The sequence below is a fragment of the Arachis ipaensis genome, chromosome B08, assembly GCF_000816755.2.
Source record: "Arachis ipaensis cultivar K30076 chromosome B08, Araip1.1, whole genome shotgun sequence".
Taxonomy (NCBI): Eukaryota; Viridiplantae; Streptophyta; class Magnoliopsida; order Fabales; family Fabaceae; genus Arachis; species Arachis ipaensis.
The window spans coordinates 36,102,742-36,118,028 of record NC_029792.2 but is presented as its reverse complement, the minus strand read 5'-3'; the positions used below and the strand labels follow the sequence as shown (position 1 = coordinate 36,118,028).

General features: G+C 36.9%; 1 long non-coding RNA gene across 2 annotated transcripts; it reads right to left on the bottom strand.

Annotated features, from left to right (window-relative positions):
• Nucleotides 11,446-14,643, bottom strand: LOC110265473. 2 transcript variants are annotated; one of them, XR_002351616.1, is made up of 4 exons: nucleotides 14,430-14,643; nucleotides 14,207-14,345; nucleotides 12,381-12,518; nucleotides 11,446-11,494 (listed from the first exon to the last, which is right to left on the bottom strand). It is a non-coding gene; the product is annotated as an uncharacterized LOC110265473 (long non-coding RNA). The 2 variants fall into 2 exon arrangements; XR_002351615.1 differs by lacking the exon at nucleotides 14,430-14,643 and having other exon boundaries at nucleotides 14,207-14,357.

Below are 15,287 nucleotides of genomic sequence, written 5' to 3'. Positions count from 1 at the left end.
AAATCTATACCCTTTTCTTGATCATAACCTTGGGCCACTAATCTAGCCTTGTTACGAACAACCTTTCCATCCTCACCTAATTTATTTTTGAAAACCCACTTAGTACCCATTACCTTTTTACCATCTGGATGAGGTACTAGTGTCTAAACCTTATTCTTGTCAAATTGAGCGAGCTCTTCTTGCATGACTTTGACCCAAGAAGGGTCTTCAAGATCTTGTTTTACATTGTTAGGCTCTATTTGTGACAAGAGAGCAAGATTTCTTGGTTCGGATTGCTTTTTGGTGGAGGATCTTGTTGTTACACCTTGAGAGGGATCACCAATGATAAAGTCATGAGGATAGCCCCTCATGGACTTCCATTCTCTTGCCTTTCAGAGTGTTGTTGAGCTTTGATGAGTTTCAGTGGGTTGTTCTATTCCAGATTCTCTTGCTGGCTTAGGAGAAAAAATAGAAATGTCTCCTTGATGAGCGGATATTTTATACGCTTTTTGGGGGTAATTTCATGTAGTTTTTAGCATGTTTTAGTTAGTTTTTAGTATATTTTTATTAGTTTCTAGGCAAAATTCATAATTCTGGACTTTACTATGATTTTGTGTATTTTTCTGTGATTTTAGGTATTTTCTGGCTGAAACTGAGGGAGCTGAGCAAAAATCTGATTCAGGCTGAAAAAGGACTGCAGATGCTGTTGGATTCTGACCTCCCTGCATTCGAAATAGATTTTTTAGAGCTACAAAAGTCCAAATGGTGCACTCTCAATTGCGTTGAAAAGTAGACATTCAGGGCTTTCCAGAAATACATAATAGTCCATACTTTGCTCAAGGATAAACGACGTAAACTGGCGTTCAACGCCAGTTCCATGTTGCATTCTGGTGTTAAACGCCAGAAACAGGTTACAAGTTGGAGTTAAACGCCAGAAACAGGTTACAACCTGGCGTTTAACTTTGGAAACAGCCTAGGCACGTGTAAAGCTCTAGTCTTAGCCCCAGCACACACCAAGTGGGCCCCAGAAGTGGATTTATGTACAATCTATCTTAGTTTACTCATTTTCTGTAAACCTAGGTTACTAGTTTAGTATTTAAACAACTTTTAGAGATTTATTTTGTACCTCATGACATTTTTAGATCTGAACTTTGTACTCTTTGACGGCATGAGTCTCTAACTTCATTGTTGGGGGTGAGGAGCTCTGCTGTGTCTCGATGAATTAATGCAATTATTTCTGTTTTCTATTCAAACACGCTTGTTTCTATCTAAGATGTTCATTCGCACTTCAATATGATGGATGTGATGATCCATGACATTCATCACCATTCTCAACCTATGAACGTGTGCCTCACAACCACCTCCGTTCTACCTTCGATTGAATGAGTATCTCTTGGATTCCTTAATCAGAATCTTCGCGGTATAAGCTAGAATCCATTGGCAGCATTCTTGAGAATCCGGAAAGTCTAAACCTTGTCTGTGGTATTCCGAGTAGGATTCAGGGATTGAATGACTGTGACGAGATTCAAAAGTTGTGAAAAGTGTGATTTACAATTCGTGCACCAAGTTTTTGGCGCCGTTGCCAGGGATTGTTTGAGTTTGGACAACTGACGGTTTATTTTGTTGCTTAGGTTAGGAAAAATTTTTCTTTTTTTTGGTTTAGAGTCTTCTATCATTGTTTTTGGTTGAATTTTTTTAAATTCTTATTTTCTCTTTTTAAATTTTTCGAAAAATTTTTACAAACTAATAATTGAGTTTTCCTGTTTGAGTTTAGTTTCATATTTTAAGTTTGGTGTCAATTGCATGTTTTTATTTTTTTTAATTTACTCCATACTTCATATTTTTTTTTTCTTGAAGCCATCATTACCATGGCCTTGCTCCTAGCTTCTTCTCTTTTCTGATAGCTTGCAAAAGCTTCCATGCTTTCTCTGTGAAGAAATCAAAATGAATTAATTTACTTTCCCTTTTCTTTACTTTACGTAGCATGTAGCATTTAATGATAGTAATCAAATCAATAGCTAATTTCTCTCTCATGGTTTCAATGCAATTAAAGCAAGTTTAATAACTTTGAAATTCACCACATGATGGAAATGGGATCCGTTGGAAGCATTCCTTGCTTTCTCTCTTTTTTGTTTTCGGACCAAGGAAGCTAGTTTCTAGCAAAAATATTAACTTGGGCTAATAATAACAATGACTAAATCTGGCCCAATTAGCAAATCATTGTTTCAGCCACAAGAATAAAAAAGGTTTTGTATCAATGCTGAAAATATTTTTAATGGGCTTGTTGTATATTTCTTTTCTTTCGGCCCAACAGCAAATTCTGCATAACAAAATTATTTATTAGTAAATATAACATGAAGATCAAATTAATAATTTTGTAATTAATTGTATTAATAATGTTTGATCATCACTAATTGAATTTGGAGTTTTTTAAACTCATCAATAAGTTTAAATTGTCTAAGATCTATTTAGCTAAATCAGAATCCTTTACAAAGAAAGTGTAACGGTAAAAGCCATTTATATAAACTCACTAATTGTGCTGTAAATTATGGGTTCTGGAAGCCTGTTTATATTAAGAGAGGAGGGTCGTGCTTATTTTTTTGCGGATGATTTGATTCTTTTTGCTAAAGCTAGTATGGAGCAAGCTAGTGTCATTAATAGATGTCTAAGTGCCTTTTGTAAGAGATCCGGACAAAAGGTTAGCCAAGAAAAAACGCATGTTTTCTTTTCTAAAAATGTTAGAAGCCCAATTAGAGAAGAGATGAGTGAAGCTTTGGGTTTTACCAGAACTGAAAAATTTGGGAAGTACTTTGGGGTTCCTCTTCATCTTTCAAAGGTCTCAAATAACACTTTTGATGAAATTCTCAGCAAACTCAACTCCAGGCTTAACTCCTGGAAGGCGTCCTCTCTTTCCTTGGCAGGAAGAACTACCCTGGTGAATTCTGTCCTTTCTTCTATTCCTTTATATACTATGCAAACTATCTTACTTCCTATTACTACTTGTAATTTCATTGATCGTAAATGCAGGAATTTTCTTTGGGAAAAAACTGAACAAACGAAGAAGATCCACTTGTTAAGTTGGAAGAAAGTGGGCCAGCAAAAGAAAAATGGAGGCTTGGGTGTTCGCCATGCCCATGCTCTTAATAAGGCTTTCATGGTGAAGGTTGGCTAGGGGCTCATTGAGAAGAAGGATGCCCTGTGGACAAGGGTTTTGCGATCCAAATATGGTGGAGGTGATGACATTATTCCTCGGGTAGAAAGAAAGCAAAGCAACTCGAACCTCTGAAAAGGAGTATGCGCTAATTGGGAGAATGTCACTAAAAACACCATTTGGCGGGTTGCCAATGGTAAAAGCATCAACTTTTCGAAACATAATTGGGTCCCAAATTTAGGGAGTTTGGATATGCATGTTAATCAGGTAAGCAACAGAAGCATTGATTATTCTAGTAACTTGACAGATTTTTTCTCTGTTTCGGGGGATTGAGACACTAACAAAATCAAAGAATGGCTCCCGGATGATGTAGTTAGCAAGATTGTTGTGATTCTCCCGCCGTCCCCTTGGAAAGATAAAGACCAGATTATGTGGACTTTCACCTCAGATGGATGCTTTAAACTCAAATCTGCTTATCAATATATCCAGAATACCACTGACAGCTCTAGCAACATTTTCATCCTTGTTTGGAGTTGGAAAGGACCTGAACGAGTGCATTTATTCATTTGTCTTATTGCTCATGACTCCATTCTTACAAATACGGAAAGGAAGAAGCGCCACCTTACCAATGACGATCGTTGCCCTCGGTGTAGAAACGATGTTGAATCCACTCTCCATGTCATTCGAGACTGTTTTTTGGCTAGGAACGTTTGGTGAAACCTCCTACTTGCCCCTACCTACCCGCCGATCAGTTCCGACATTTCCTAAACTCTGACATGCTGAATTGGCTGCAAAGTAATCTCTCGAAGAGATCAAAGTGGTCAAACCTTTTTGGCATTGCAGCATCTCACATTTGGTTTTGCTGTAATAAGCTTATTTTTGAAGGTATATTGATTTTTTTCGCTACAGCTTTCATCCAGATTAAGACTAGGCTTGAGGAATATCTACATGTCATGAATGTGCATTGGAGGTAGAAGCAAATAAGCCAGTTTCTAGTACCCTTATCTATTGGATCCCTCCTCATGAAAATGAAATTAAGCTTAATGTTGATGGTTCCTTTTTCGCTAACTATAATAGTGCGGTGTGCGGTGAAGTATTTAGGGATCACTTAGGGAGATATATCATTTATTTTGCTTCCAACTTGGGTAGCTGTTCTATTATGTAGGAGAAAATGTGGGGGCTTGTGCACGGTCTCTAGATTTCCGCGGCCAACTGTAACACCCTCACTATCAGAAGTCATGCTTCCGGCTACGCTATTCTGATAGCAAGAAGTATTACGGCTACTTTACATGCTAAATACGAAAAAAGGAGCCTGTGACTCGACACTGTATCGCTGATTTCTTTGAAAACCGGAAATTAATACCTTATCTTAAGAAAAATACAAGCAGGCATAGATTCATATACAAGACTCCTTACATATAATAACTCATAATATAATATACATATAAAACATACAATTCCTATCCCTCTTACAAACTTGTAATAACAAAGACGAGGGAAGAAAATAAACTAATTAATACAACAACATATAAACCAAACGCAGTATAACTCTTCTTAATGCTTCTTCATCCGGTTCTTGAAAAGGTAAAGCTGTAGGGGGTGAGAACCTAACCACACGGTCTCACCACGGAGTTTCAAAGTTGTCATAAGAAGATATTCAATAAGAAAACTATTTTCAAGCTCAGTGATTATCATTGCCTTATGAATCTTTTAAAAACCAATAGGAAATCATTCAAAACCTTTTCAAAGAAACAATGTTTAATCTTTTAGAAATCCGAAACCTTTCCTTTCTTATAAGAAAATCTCAATCAGAAACCAACCACGCAATCATACAACACGATCATTAATCTAGCATCAAAGTTCATTCTCAAATATAGCACGCCAGGACAAACACATGCAAGACAGACAAGGAAAACACAGGTTTAGGTAGCAGTTATAGCAAATAGTTCAAGTAGCAGTTAAGAACAGTTTAGCAATTAGGCAAACCAAAACAAGTTCAAACCCAAGCAAAGCATACAAATGCATATGATGCATGCCTGTCCTATGGCTGACGAGGCTTATCTGTCGGTTATCCAGCCAACCCGACAAGTCTGAATTGTCCTTACACTGTCCCCCGATGTGCATCCCCAAGAGTCTATTTATAGCTTTTTCTCAAATAATCAATATTGCTCAATAGGGTAACATTCCCGGGAATTTATATAGTGCCCGATCACACTTACGTCGTAGGGTTAACAGAGTATCGAGTTTTCAACCTGGTACACGTGGTGGCAAGCCATGGTACTTTATCCAGGGAACCTCGTATCTCAGATAATTTAAAGATCATAAGCCATGTGAATAATTCAAAGTTCATATCTCAACATTCTCAACATTCTCAACATCATAATTATTCTTCAATCCAAATCTCATTTCCATTCATTCAAAAACCATATTTCAAAGAAAATCCTCATCATCCTTCTTTCCATTTGTTCATTATAAATCAATCTTAAAACATATAAAGTTAAAAAAACAAATCTTTTTAAATAATTACTTCAAATGAAACTTCGAATTTTATAAAATTTCGACAGTATCTCCTCTAAAACTCGAACTCTGCCACCCTTTCCGGGTCCCAACCAAACCAAACCAAGCGCATGTTAATCATTCAAATCATTTCTAATAACTATTTTCACAGCAACCATACTCAATCCAAGGAAACTATAAAATCTAGAATCCAGTCAATGATTAAGAACTCTCGGTTTTCTCAAAATAGCAGTAGAGCAAGGATAGAGGAGTTATATATTCAGAAATAGCAGAATTGAGATTGAAATTAGAAAAAGGGTAGTTCTGATTCGAAGACAAGAACAGAGGAGGCTGTGGTGGATCCTTCTGGTGGTAGCTTGGACGGCGGCAGAGAAACTCGCAGTGACCATATATCCTGACATAGACAACCTCAGCAACCACTCTAACGGTGAAAATCGACTTAATAGACAAAGAAGCTGAAGCAAGGTTTAGAGTTTAGCAAGTAAATAGGCTTCAGAGACGGTCTTCGGCGACAGCAGCGGTGGCATGGAGCTCCGGCGATGCAGAGGCGCGGCCAGAAGCCTCAGCAACAGTGGATTTGGCGACGGTTCAGACGAGGACCGCGCCGGCAACATGAGCGGCGACTGGGCACCGCGGCTAGACTGGTCGCGGTCCTCCCTTCCTCGTGGATCTCTCTCCTCTCCTTTATCCATGGACGGCGGCGATGCTAGCTCCTTCCGGCGACGACAACGACGCGAACAGCTGCAGCAACGACGACGACGACTTCACGGCGAGGACAACAGCGGCGACAGGAACCCTCGAAGACGGTGACAGACGCGATGTGGCAGTGGTTCACGTGGCTGGTGCCAGCCCTTTCCTCCTTGCGCAGCTCTCCCTCCCTCTGTTTTGGGCTTCCTCACGAAGGCGAGCAGCTCGGCGGCTACGGGGAGGCCAACCGGTGTTGGCTCGTCCCTCTCCCCCTTTCCTTCTTCTCCGTTCTCCCTTCCCTCTGCTTCCCCTTTCTTTCTTTCTATGAATTTGCTGCTGGGTTTAGAGAATAAAAGTGATTCGGTGGCTGAGGAGATAAGGCAGCTAGGTTTTTGGAGAAATTAGGGTTAGGGTGATATTTTGGGGATTTAGGGTTTTGGTAAAAATTAGGTATAGGGTTAATTTGGTAATTTTAATAAAATTAGAGCATAAAGTATTAATATTAAAAAACTAATTTAATCTCTAAAGTTACTTTAAAATATTATTTGTAGTATAAAAATACTAATTATTTTTTAATAAATTAAAATATTATTTGTGGTATAAAAATACTAATTGATTCTCAATAAATTACTCTAATTTAAAATTTATGGTAATATAATTAATTTTTTTCCTTATCTTTAACTAATGTATTAAATGATATAAATTAAATTATCTAAAATTAAATCATATAAAATTATGATCATTTCCTAACTACCAATTTTATAATTTAAATATAGAAAATAATTCAATAATTATAAAATTACACAAAATTCTAATTTAAATAGCCAAACCTCATTATTTTCGAATTTCCAGAACTTTAAATCATAAATAGGAAAATAATCCATAGGTATAGAATTTGGATAAAAACCTTAATTTATTTCAAGTCCAAATAATTGCCTTTAATTATTTTCAATAAAAATCATTTCTGAAATTAAAACCATAAATAAATATATAATTTGAGATTGATTCAAAATAGGACTTTTCAAAAGTCTTGGGTCTTACATCCTACCCACCTTATAAAAATTTCCGTCCTCGAAAATTGATACAAAATTAAAGAGATTTCGTATTACTTCACTCTTGAACTTATTTAAAGAAAAGGCAAAAAGTTCTTAGTATATATATTCATATAGTTTCAAATACTAGAATTTTCATATGGCATAAAAATATAAAGGGTATAAGTATTATGTGAAACAAAGTTACAAGATAGGCTTGATGCACAAAATAATATGTTTCAAACGTGCGATGGTAAAACAAGGTGGCAAAAGGCTATGGAACAAGCCGGGGTTAAAATGATGTGCTCAACGTCCATATACTAATCTCATACCAACTTCAAAGACTCAACTATTCAAACTTCAACATAACTTATCTCCACCATTCTTAACCGTGCTTCATTGAGCAACTTATCCGAAGGTTTTCAACCTCGTCAACACTTTGCAAATCTTAATGGTCACAAACCCAACATAAAAAAACTTCTTTCACATGAAATAAGGTTCCACAACTCCCTGCAACATCGTATATTTACAAATTTTCACCTTTTGTGTTCACCAAACGTGTCCTAAAGAGCTAATGTGCCGTTTGTTAAGTCTAACGATCGCACAAGACACCAAAACTAATCTAGAGCATACTCAGAAAGATAATAGACCATAGAAAAGAAAGAAAAAGCGACAAGGACATTGTTCGCGAGAATTTGAAAGAATAAATGCAATTGCAGGTAAACAAGGATGCTCAAACAATGGAGTTTTCTAGAAAGAAATCAATTGACAACTTCAAGGATAAGTTTTAGATCAAAAAAATTCAATAGGATCAATAAGAAGGAAATCAGCGCATTAGTTTGAAACATATCCAAGCTGAGTTGAAGAAGTATGAGATTTCATAGAAAAGGAATGATTAAAGACTATGGTGATGCATTACTGCGGAACAACTTCAAATGATCATGGAGGTTTCATAGTTCGTGGAAGAATATGGAATCAATATCCGTGTTGCAAGAGTTTTAACATAGTCAGAAGTGTAAACAGTTAATATATGCGTAAGGTACAAATGCTGAAGCAAGGAAATTTAAATTACATTCCAAGGAAAAAGAAGGAGGAACGACATATCAAATTGAGTGACACAATATAGACCACATAAGTCAATACAACATATTAAAAAGGGACACTTTACATTTTCAAAGATTTAAGGGTTAGCATCGTACCCAAAACAATTCCAATATTATGTCAAAGAGTACAAGATTTCATAAAGAGAAGTATAATGACAAGGATAGATGTTCTTAAAGATTCAGATAGTAGTTTACAAATAAGAGGCGGACGTATGGAGAAATTAAAGAACTTCAATGGAGACGATGAAAAGAAAACGGTGCATCCATTATAATAGAATTCAAGCTAAATCAAAGTACAAGATTCACAAGAAAGTGACCAAAGTCAAGGACGTCATTTACAAAATCCAAGGGAATATGTAGGAACTCAATCAAACGAAAGATTCACAAGGAATAAATAAACTTAAGTGGAAGATCATCTTACCTAGTAAAAAGAGAAGATATGAAATAAACAATTGAGGGAACTAAACAAAGTATAGATGTTTGCGTTACCTTGAAACTCCGTGACTCCTTATAACCTCGTACACTTACTAAATTCACTTTCTGAGCGCACAAATCGCATCCTTAAAACTAACACATAACAAATATTAAACTTGAGAAGATTACAAACGACAGAAATGGTATTTACAAGAAATCGGGAGAATACTCAAGTTCCCAATTGAACAAGGATGGTACTTCGCAAGGATTTGAAAGAATACGCGAGATTATCAACAGACAAGGATGTATATAAGCAATGAAGAGTGTAAAGGGAGTTAAATTCGAAAGCTTAAGAAGAAATTCTGAATCAAAGAGCTTCGACATGGGCAATAATAGAAAAGAGAGTACAACAATTTAGAACAACTTCAAATTGAACCTAAAAGAATTGGTTTATCTTTTTCTAAAGAAAGTATATAAATTCAATATTTTTTCAAAGAAAACTAAACAAAGGTAAATATTATGTTATACTAGATCAAATTCAAATTAAAATGATTTGTATGAAGTTTATTAAATGAAAATTAATTGAAATGAAAATAGAAATCTTGCTTTAGGAAATTTGAAGAGTTCGTAGATACATAGTTAAGTAAACATATATATATAAAGAATTTTTTTTTTGTAGGGAAGTACTTATAAAATCAAAGGTTGAAGAATTTAGAATTAAAATAATGGTTACAATCAGAATCAAACAGAAAAAGAACCAAAATGAAACTATTTTCAAAAGAGATTCTAAATAAGAGTTGTAAAAGAAGACTACTATAATTGATACATTTTATTAAAACAAGGTCAGTTCTCATCAATTTTACGAAGAAACAAAAAACCAAAAATTGTAATCCGAGCAGGACACGCAATAGTTGCAGAACACGAAACAAGAGAACTTAATCGCATAATCAATTTACTACGAATCGCGACTCTTAAGATTTCAAATAATTTAGGAATCAAGGATTATGCATTGCACCAAAACTAATTTGAGATCAAATCAACAAATACCAAATTTATGAACAGTGTTAAGGTTGAATGTTCCTTAAAGATTCAAGCAACAATTAGGAACATAATCAAGCAAGGATATATATGAATGAGAAGATATGGTAGAAAAATATCCAAAACACATTCCAAGAAAGAAATCAAGAACTAGAGATTCTAATACAATTGATAAAGAAAAAGATAACGTCAAGCACGAATAAAGGTTATACGTCGAAATGGAACTAATCTCTAAAACTTAGTTTCTAACGTTCCCGAAATCTGCGACTCGCGTTATCTATGACTCGCATATCGTCTATGACGACCCATTAGTGCTTACATATACATAATTCACTAGTCTTAAGCTGGCCAAACTTAATACCAGGAATTATGCAATGCAAGACTAATGGTATTTATCAATAGACCGTCATGTACTTAAAGCTCTATTCTCATTATCCAAACAAGACCTACTACATGAGAGACTTTCAGAATATGCAATTGAAGTATAACCAGTCCATTCCTTAGGCTCTATAGGAAAGACCGCTCTGATACCATAATGTAACACCCTCAATATCAGAAGTCATGCTTCTGGCTGCGCTACTCTGATAGCAAGAAGTATTACGGCTACTTTACATGCTAAATACTAAAATAAGAGCCTGTGACTCGACACTGTATTGCTGATTTCCTTGAAAACCAGAAATTAATACCTTATCTTAAGAAAAATACAAGCAGACATAGATTCATATACAAGACTCCTTACATAATAACTCATAGTATAATATACATATAAAACATATAATTCCTATCCCTCTTACAAACTTGTAATAACAAAGACGAGGGAAGAAAATAAACTAATTAATACAACAACATATAAACCAAACGCAGTATAACTCTTCTTAATGCTTCTTCATCTGGTTCTTGAAAAGGTAAAGCTGTAGGGGGTGAGAACCTAACCACACGGTCTCACCACAGAGTTTCAAAGTTGTCATAAGAATATATTCAATAAAAAAACTGTTTTCAAGCTCAGTGATTATCATTGCCTTATGAATCTTTTAAAAACCAATAGGAAATCGTTCAAAACCTTTTCAAAGAAACAATGTATAATCTTTCCAAAATCCGAAACCTTTCCTTTCTTATGAGAAAATCTCAATCAAAAACCAACCACGCAATCAAACAACACGATCATTAATCTAGCATCAAAGTTCATTCTCAAATATAGCACGCCAGGACAAACACAGGCAAGACAGACAAGGAAAACACAGGTTTAGGTAGCAGTTACAGCAAATAGTTCAAGTAGCAGTTAAGAACAGTTTAGCAATTAGGCAAACCAAAACAAGTTCAAACACAAGCAAAGTATACAAATGCATATGATGAGTGCCTGTCCTATGGCTGACGAGGCTCATCTGTCGGTTATCCAGCCAACCCGACAAGTCTGAATTGTCCTTAGACTATCCCCCGACGTGCATCCCCAAGAGTCTATGCATAGCTTTTTCTCAAATAATCAATATTGCTCAATGGGGGTAACATTCCCGGCAATTTATATAGTGCCTGGTCACACTTACGTCGTAGGGTCAACAGAGTATCGAGTTTTCAACCTGGTACACGTGGTGGCAAGCCATCGTACTTTATCCAGGGAACCTCGTATCTCAGATAATTCAAAGATCATAAGCCATGTGAATAATTCAAAGTTCATATCTCAACATTTTCAACATCATAATCATTCTTCAATCCAAATCTCATTTCCAAATTCATTCAAAAACCATATTTCAAAGAAAATCCTCATCATCCTTCTTTCCATTCCATTCATTATAAATCAATCTTAAAACATATAAACTTAAAAAAAAACAAATCTTTTTAAATAATTACTTCAAATGAAACTTCCAATTTTATAAAATTTCGGCAGTATCTCCTCTAAAACTCGAACTCTGCCACCCTTTCCGGGTCCCAACCAAACCAAACCAAGCGCCCGTTAATCATTCAAATCATTTCTAATAACCATTTTCACAGCAACCATACTCAATCCAAGGAAACTATAAAATCCAGAATCCAGTCTATGATTAAGAACTCTCGATTTTCTCAAACAGTTTCAAACCAAACTATTCCTCAAACCCTGTTCGAACCATTTTCAAAATAGTAAATTATTCTCAGTAAACAAACCATTTTCAAATATCAAATCCTTTCCAAATTTGTTTTAAAATCGGATTCCGACATCAAATCAAATTTCAATATTAAATATTTTCTAAAATCAAACCATTTCTAAAGTTAAACTAAATGCCAATAATAAATCTCCTCCGATAATTCAAGGGAAACCACTTTAACAATATCATTCAACTAATCAAAACACCCAACTTTCTCAATCGATCAATCTGTCAATCAAACTAATAATCTTGTTCATCCAAAACAACTCAATCCAATTCACGCATTAATATTGATTTATAACAACTCTGGAAAGAAAAACAAGTTTAAGAAAGACGCCCCTACCTCAACTAGCTGAATTCACATAGGTTAAACATAGTAACTCCCTTCCCTTTTTGTTTTATGGCAGCAGCAGTGATTCCAATGTGACCAAAACGGTAGCAGCAGCACCAATTTTAATTTTTCAAACATACCTTAGCAGAACTAAAACAGAGACATACGCGGTTGGTGCACAAAATTGTGATCTCAACTGCGCTAACAACTTGGTACACACAATCATAATCTCAATTCTTCTTCACAACTTCGCACAACTAACCAGCAAGTGCACTGGGTCATCCAAGTAATAAACCTTACGTGAGTAAGGGTCGATCCCACGGAGATTGTTGGCTTGAAGCAAGCTATGGTCATCTTGTAAATCTCAGTCAGACAGATTCAAATGGTTATGAGTTTTTATAATTAAAATATAAATAAAATATAAAATAAGATAGGAATACTTATGTAATTCATTGGTGAGAATTTCAGATAAGCGTATGGAGATGCTTTGCTCCTTCTGAATCTCTGCTTTCCTACTGCCTTCATTCAATCATTCATACTCCTTTCCATGGCAAGCTGTATATTGGGGGATCACTGTTGTCAATGGCTACCGTCCGTCCTCTCAGTGAAAATGGTCCAAATATGCTGTCACCGGACGGCTAATCATCTGTCGGTTCCCACTCATGTTGGAATAGGATCTATTGATCCTTTTGCGTCTGTCACTACGCCCAATACTCGCGAGTTTGAAGCTCGTCACAGTCATCCCATCCCAGATTCTACTCGGGATACCACAGACAAGGTTTAGACTTTCTGGATCTCAAGAATGCTGCCAATTGATTCTAGCTTATATCACGAAGACTATGATCTTTCGGAATGGAGGCTAAGAGATAAACACTCAAGCTATTGCAGATAGAATGGAAGTGGTTGTCAGGCACGCGTTCATAGGTGAGAATGATGATGAGTGTCACGGTGAATATCTTGGAATAAGAATAAGCTTGAATTGAATAGAAAAACAATAGTACTTTGCATTAATTTATGAGGAACAACAGAGCTCCACACCTTGATCTATGGGGTGTAGAAACTCCACCGTTGAAAATACATAAGTGATAATGGTGTTCATTGGCTTTGGCCCCAGAGGGGGAACCAGAATGACCAAGACCTGATCCCAAGATAAAAAATGATCAAAAGATGTAAATACAATATTAAAAAATCCTATTTATACTAAACTAGTTACAAGGGTTTACAGAGATAAGTAAATGATGCAAAAATCCACTTCCGGGGCCCACTTGGTGTGTGCTTGGGCTGAGCATTGAGCTTTACACGGGTAGAGACTTCTCTTGGAGTTAAATGCCAGGTTGCAGCCTGTTTGTGGCGTTTAACTTCAGAATAGGGCAGGAAGTTGGCGTTTAAATGCCAGTTTGCGTCGTCAAAACTCGGGCAAAGTATGGACTATTATATATTGCTTGAAAGCCCTGGATGTCTACTTTCCAACGTAATTGCGAGCGTGCCAATTGGGTTTTTGTAGCTCCAGAAAATCCATTTCGAATGCATGGAGGTCAAAATCCAACAGCATCTGCAGTCCTTTTTCAGCCTCTGAATCAGATTTTTGCTCAAGTCCCTCAATTTCAGCCAGAAAATACCTGAAATCATAGAAAAATATACAAACTCATACTAAAGTCCAGAAATGTGAATTTTGAATAAAAAACTAATAAAAATATACTAAAAATTAACTAAAACATACTAAAAACTATGTAAAAATAATGCCAAAAAGCATATAAATTATCCGCTCATCAGCGGTCATAATTAAAAGATCATAGCAGAGGAATAAAATGGCAGCAGAGCAAGGATAGAGGAGTTACATATTCAGAAATAGCAGAATTAACAATGAAATTGGAAAAAGGGCAGTTTTGATTCGAAGACAAGAACAGAGGAGGCTGTGGTGGATCCTTCTGGTGGCAGCTTGGACGGCGGCAGAGAAACTCACGGTGATCGTATATCCTGACACAGACAACCTCAACAACTACTCTAACGGTTAAAATCGACTTAATAGACAAAGAAGTTGAAGCAAGGTTTAGAGTTTACCAAGCAATTAGGCTTCAGAGACGGTTTTCGGCAGCGGCAGTGGTGGCGTGGAGCTCCGGCGACGCAGAGGCGCGGCCAGAAGCTTCAGCAGCGGCGGAACTAGCCACAGTTCAGACGAAGACGGTGCCGGCGACATGAGCGGTGACTGGGCACGGCGGCTGGACAGGTCGCAGTCCTCTCTTCCTCGCGGTTCTCTCTCCTCTGCTTCATCCATGGACGGCGGCGATGCTAGCTCCCTTCGGCAACGACAACGGCACGGACAACTGCAGCAACGGCGATGGATTCACGACGAGGACAATAGCGGCGATAGGAACCCTCGAAGACGGCGACAGACGCGATGTGGCAGTGGTTCACGTGGCTGGTGCCAGCCTGGTATGCGAAATTGCTACTCAGGTTGTGAATTGTTGTTCGAAATTGATTCCCTGGCAATGGCACTAGAAACGGATGCACAGGACCATGGTCTAAACATATCTTCACAACTTCGCATAACTAAACAACAAGTGCACTGGGTCGTCCAAGTAATACCTTACGTGAGTAAGGGTCGAATCACACGGAGATTGTTGGTATGAAGCAAGCTATGGTCACCTTGTAAATCTCAGTCAGGTGGATATCAAATGGTTATGCAGTTTTCAAAAATAATATAATAAAATAGGGATAGAGGTACTTATGTAAATCATTGGTAGGAATTTCAGATAAGCGAATGGAGATGCGAAAAAGTGAGTGGAGGTAGGTGGGGATCCTGTGGGGTCCACAGATCCTGAGGTGATCCTGTGGGGTCCACAGATCCTGTGGTGTTCAAGGATTTATAACCTTGCACCAAATTAGGCATGTAAAATGCCCTTGCACACAACTCTGGGC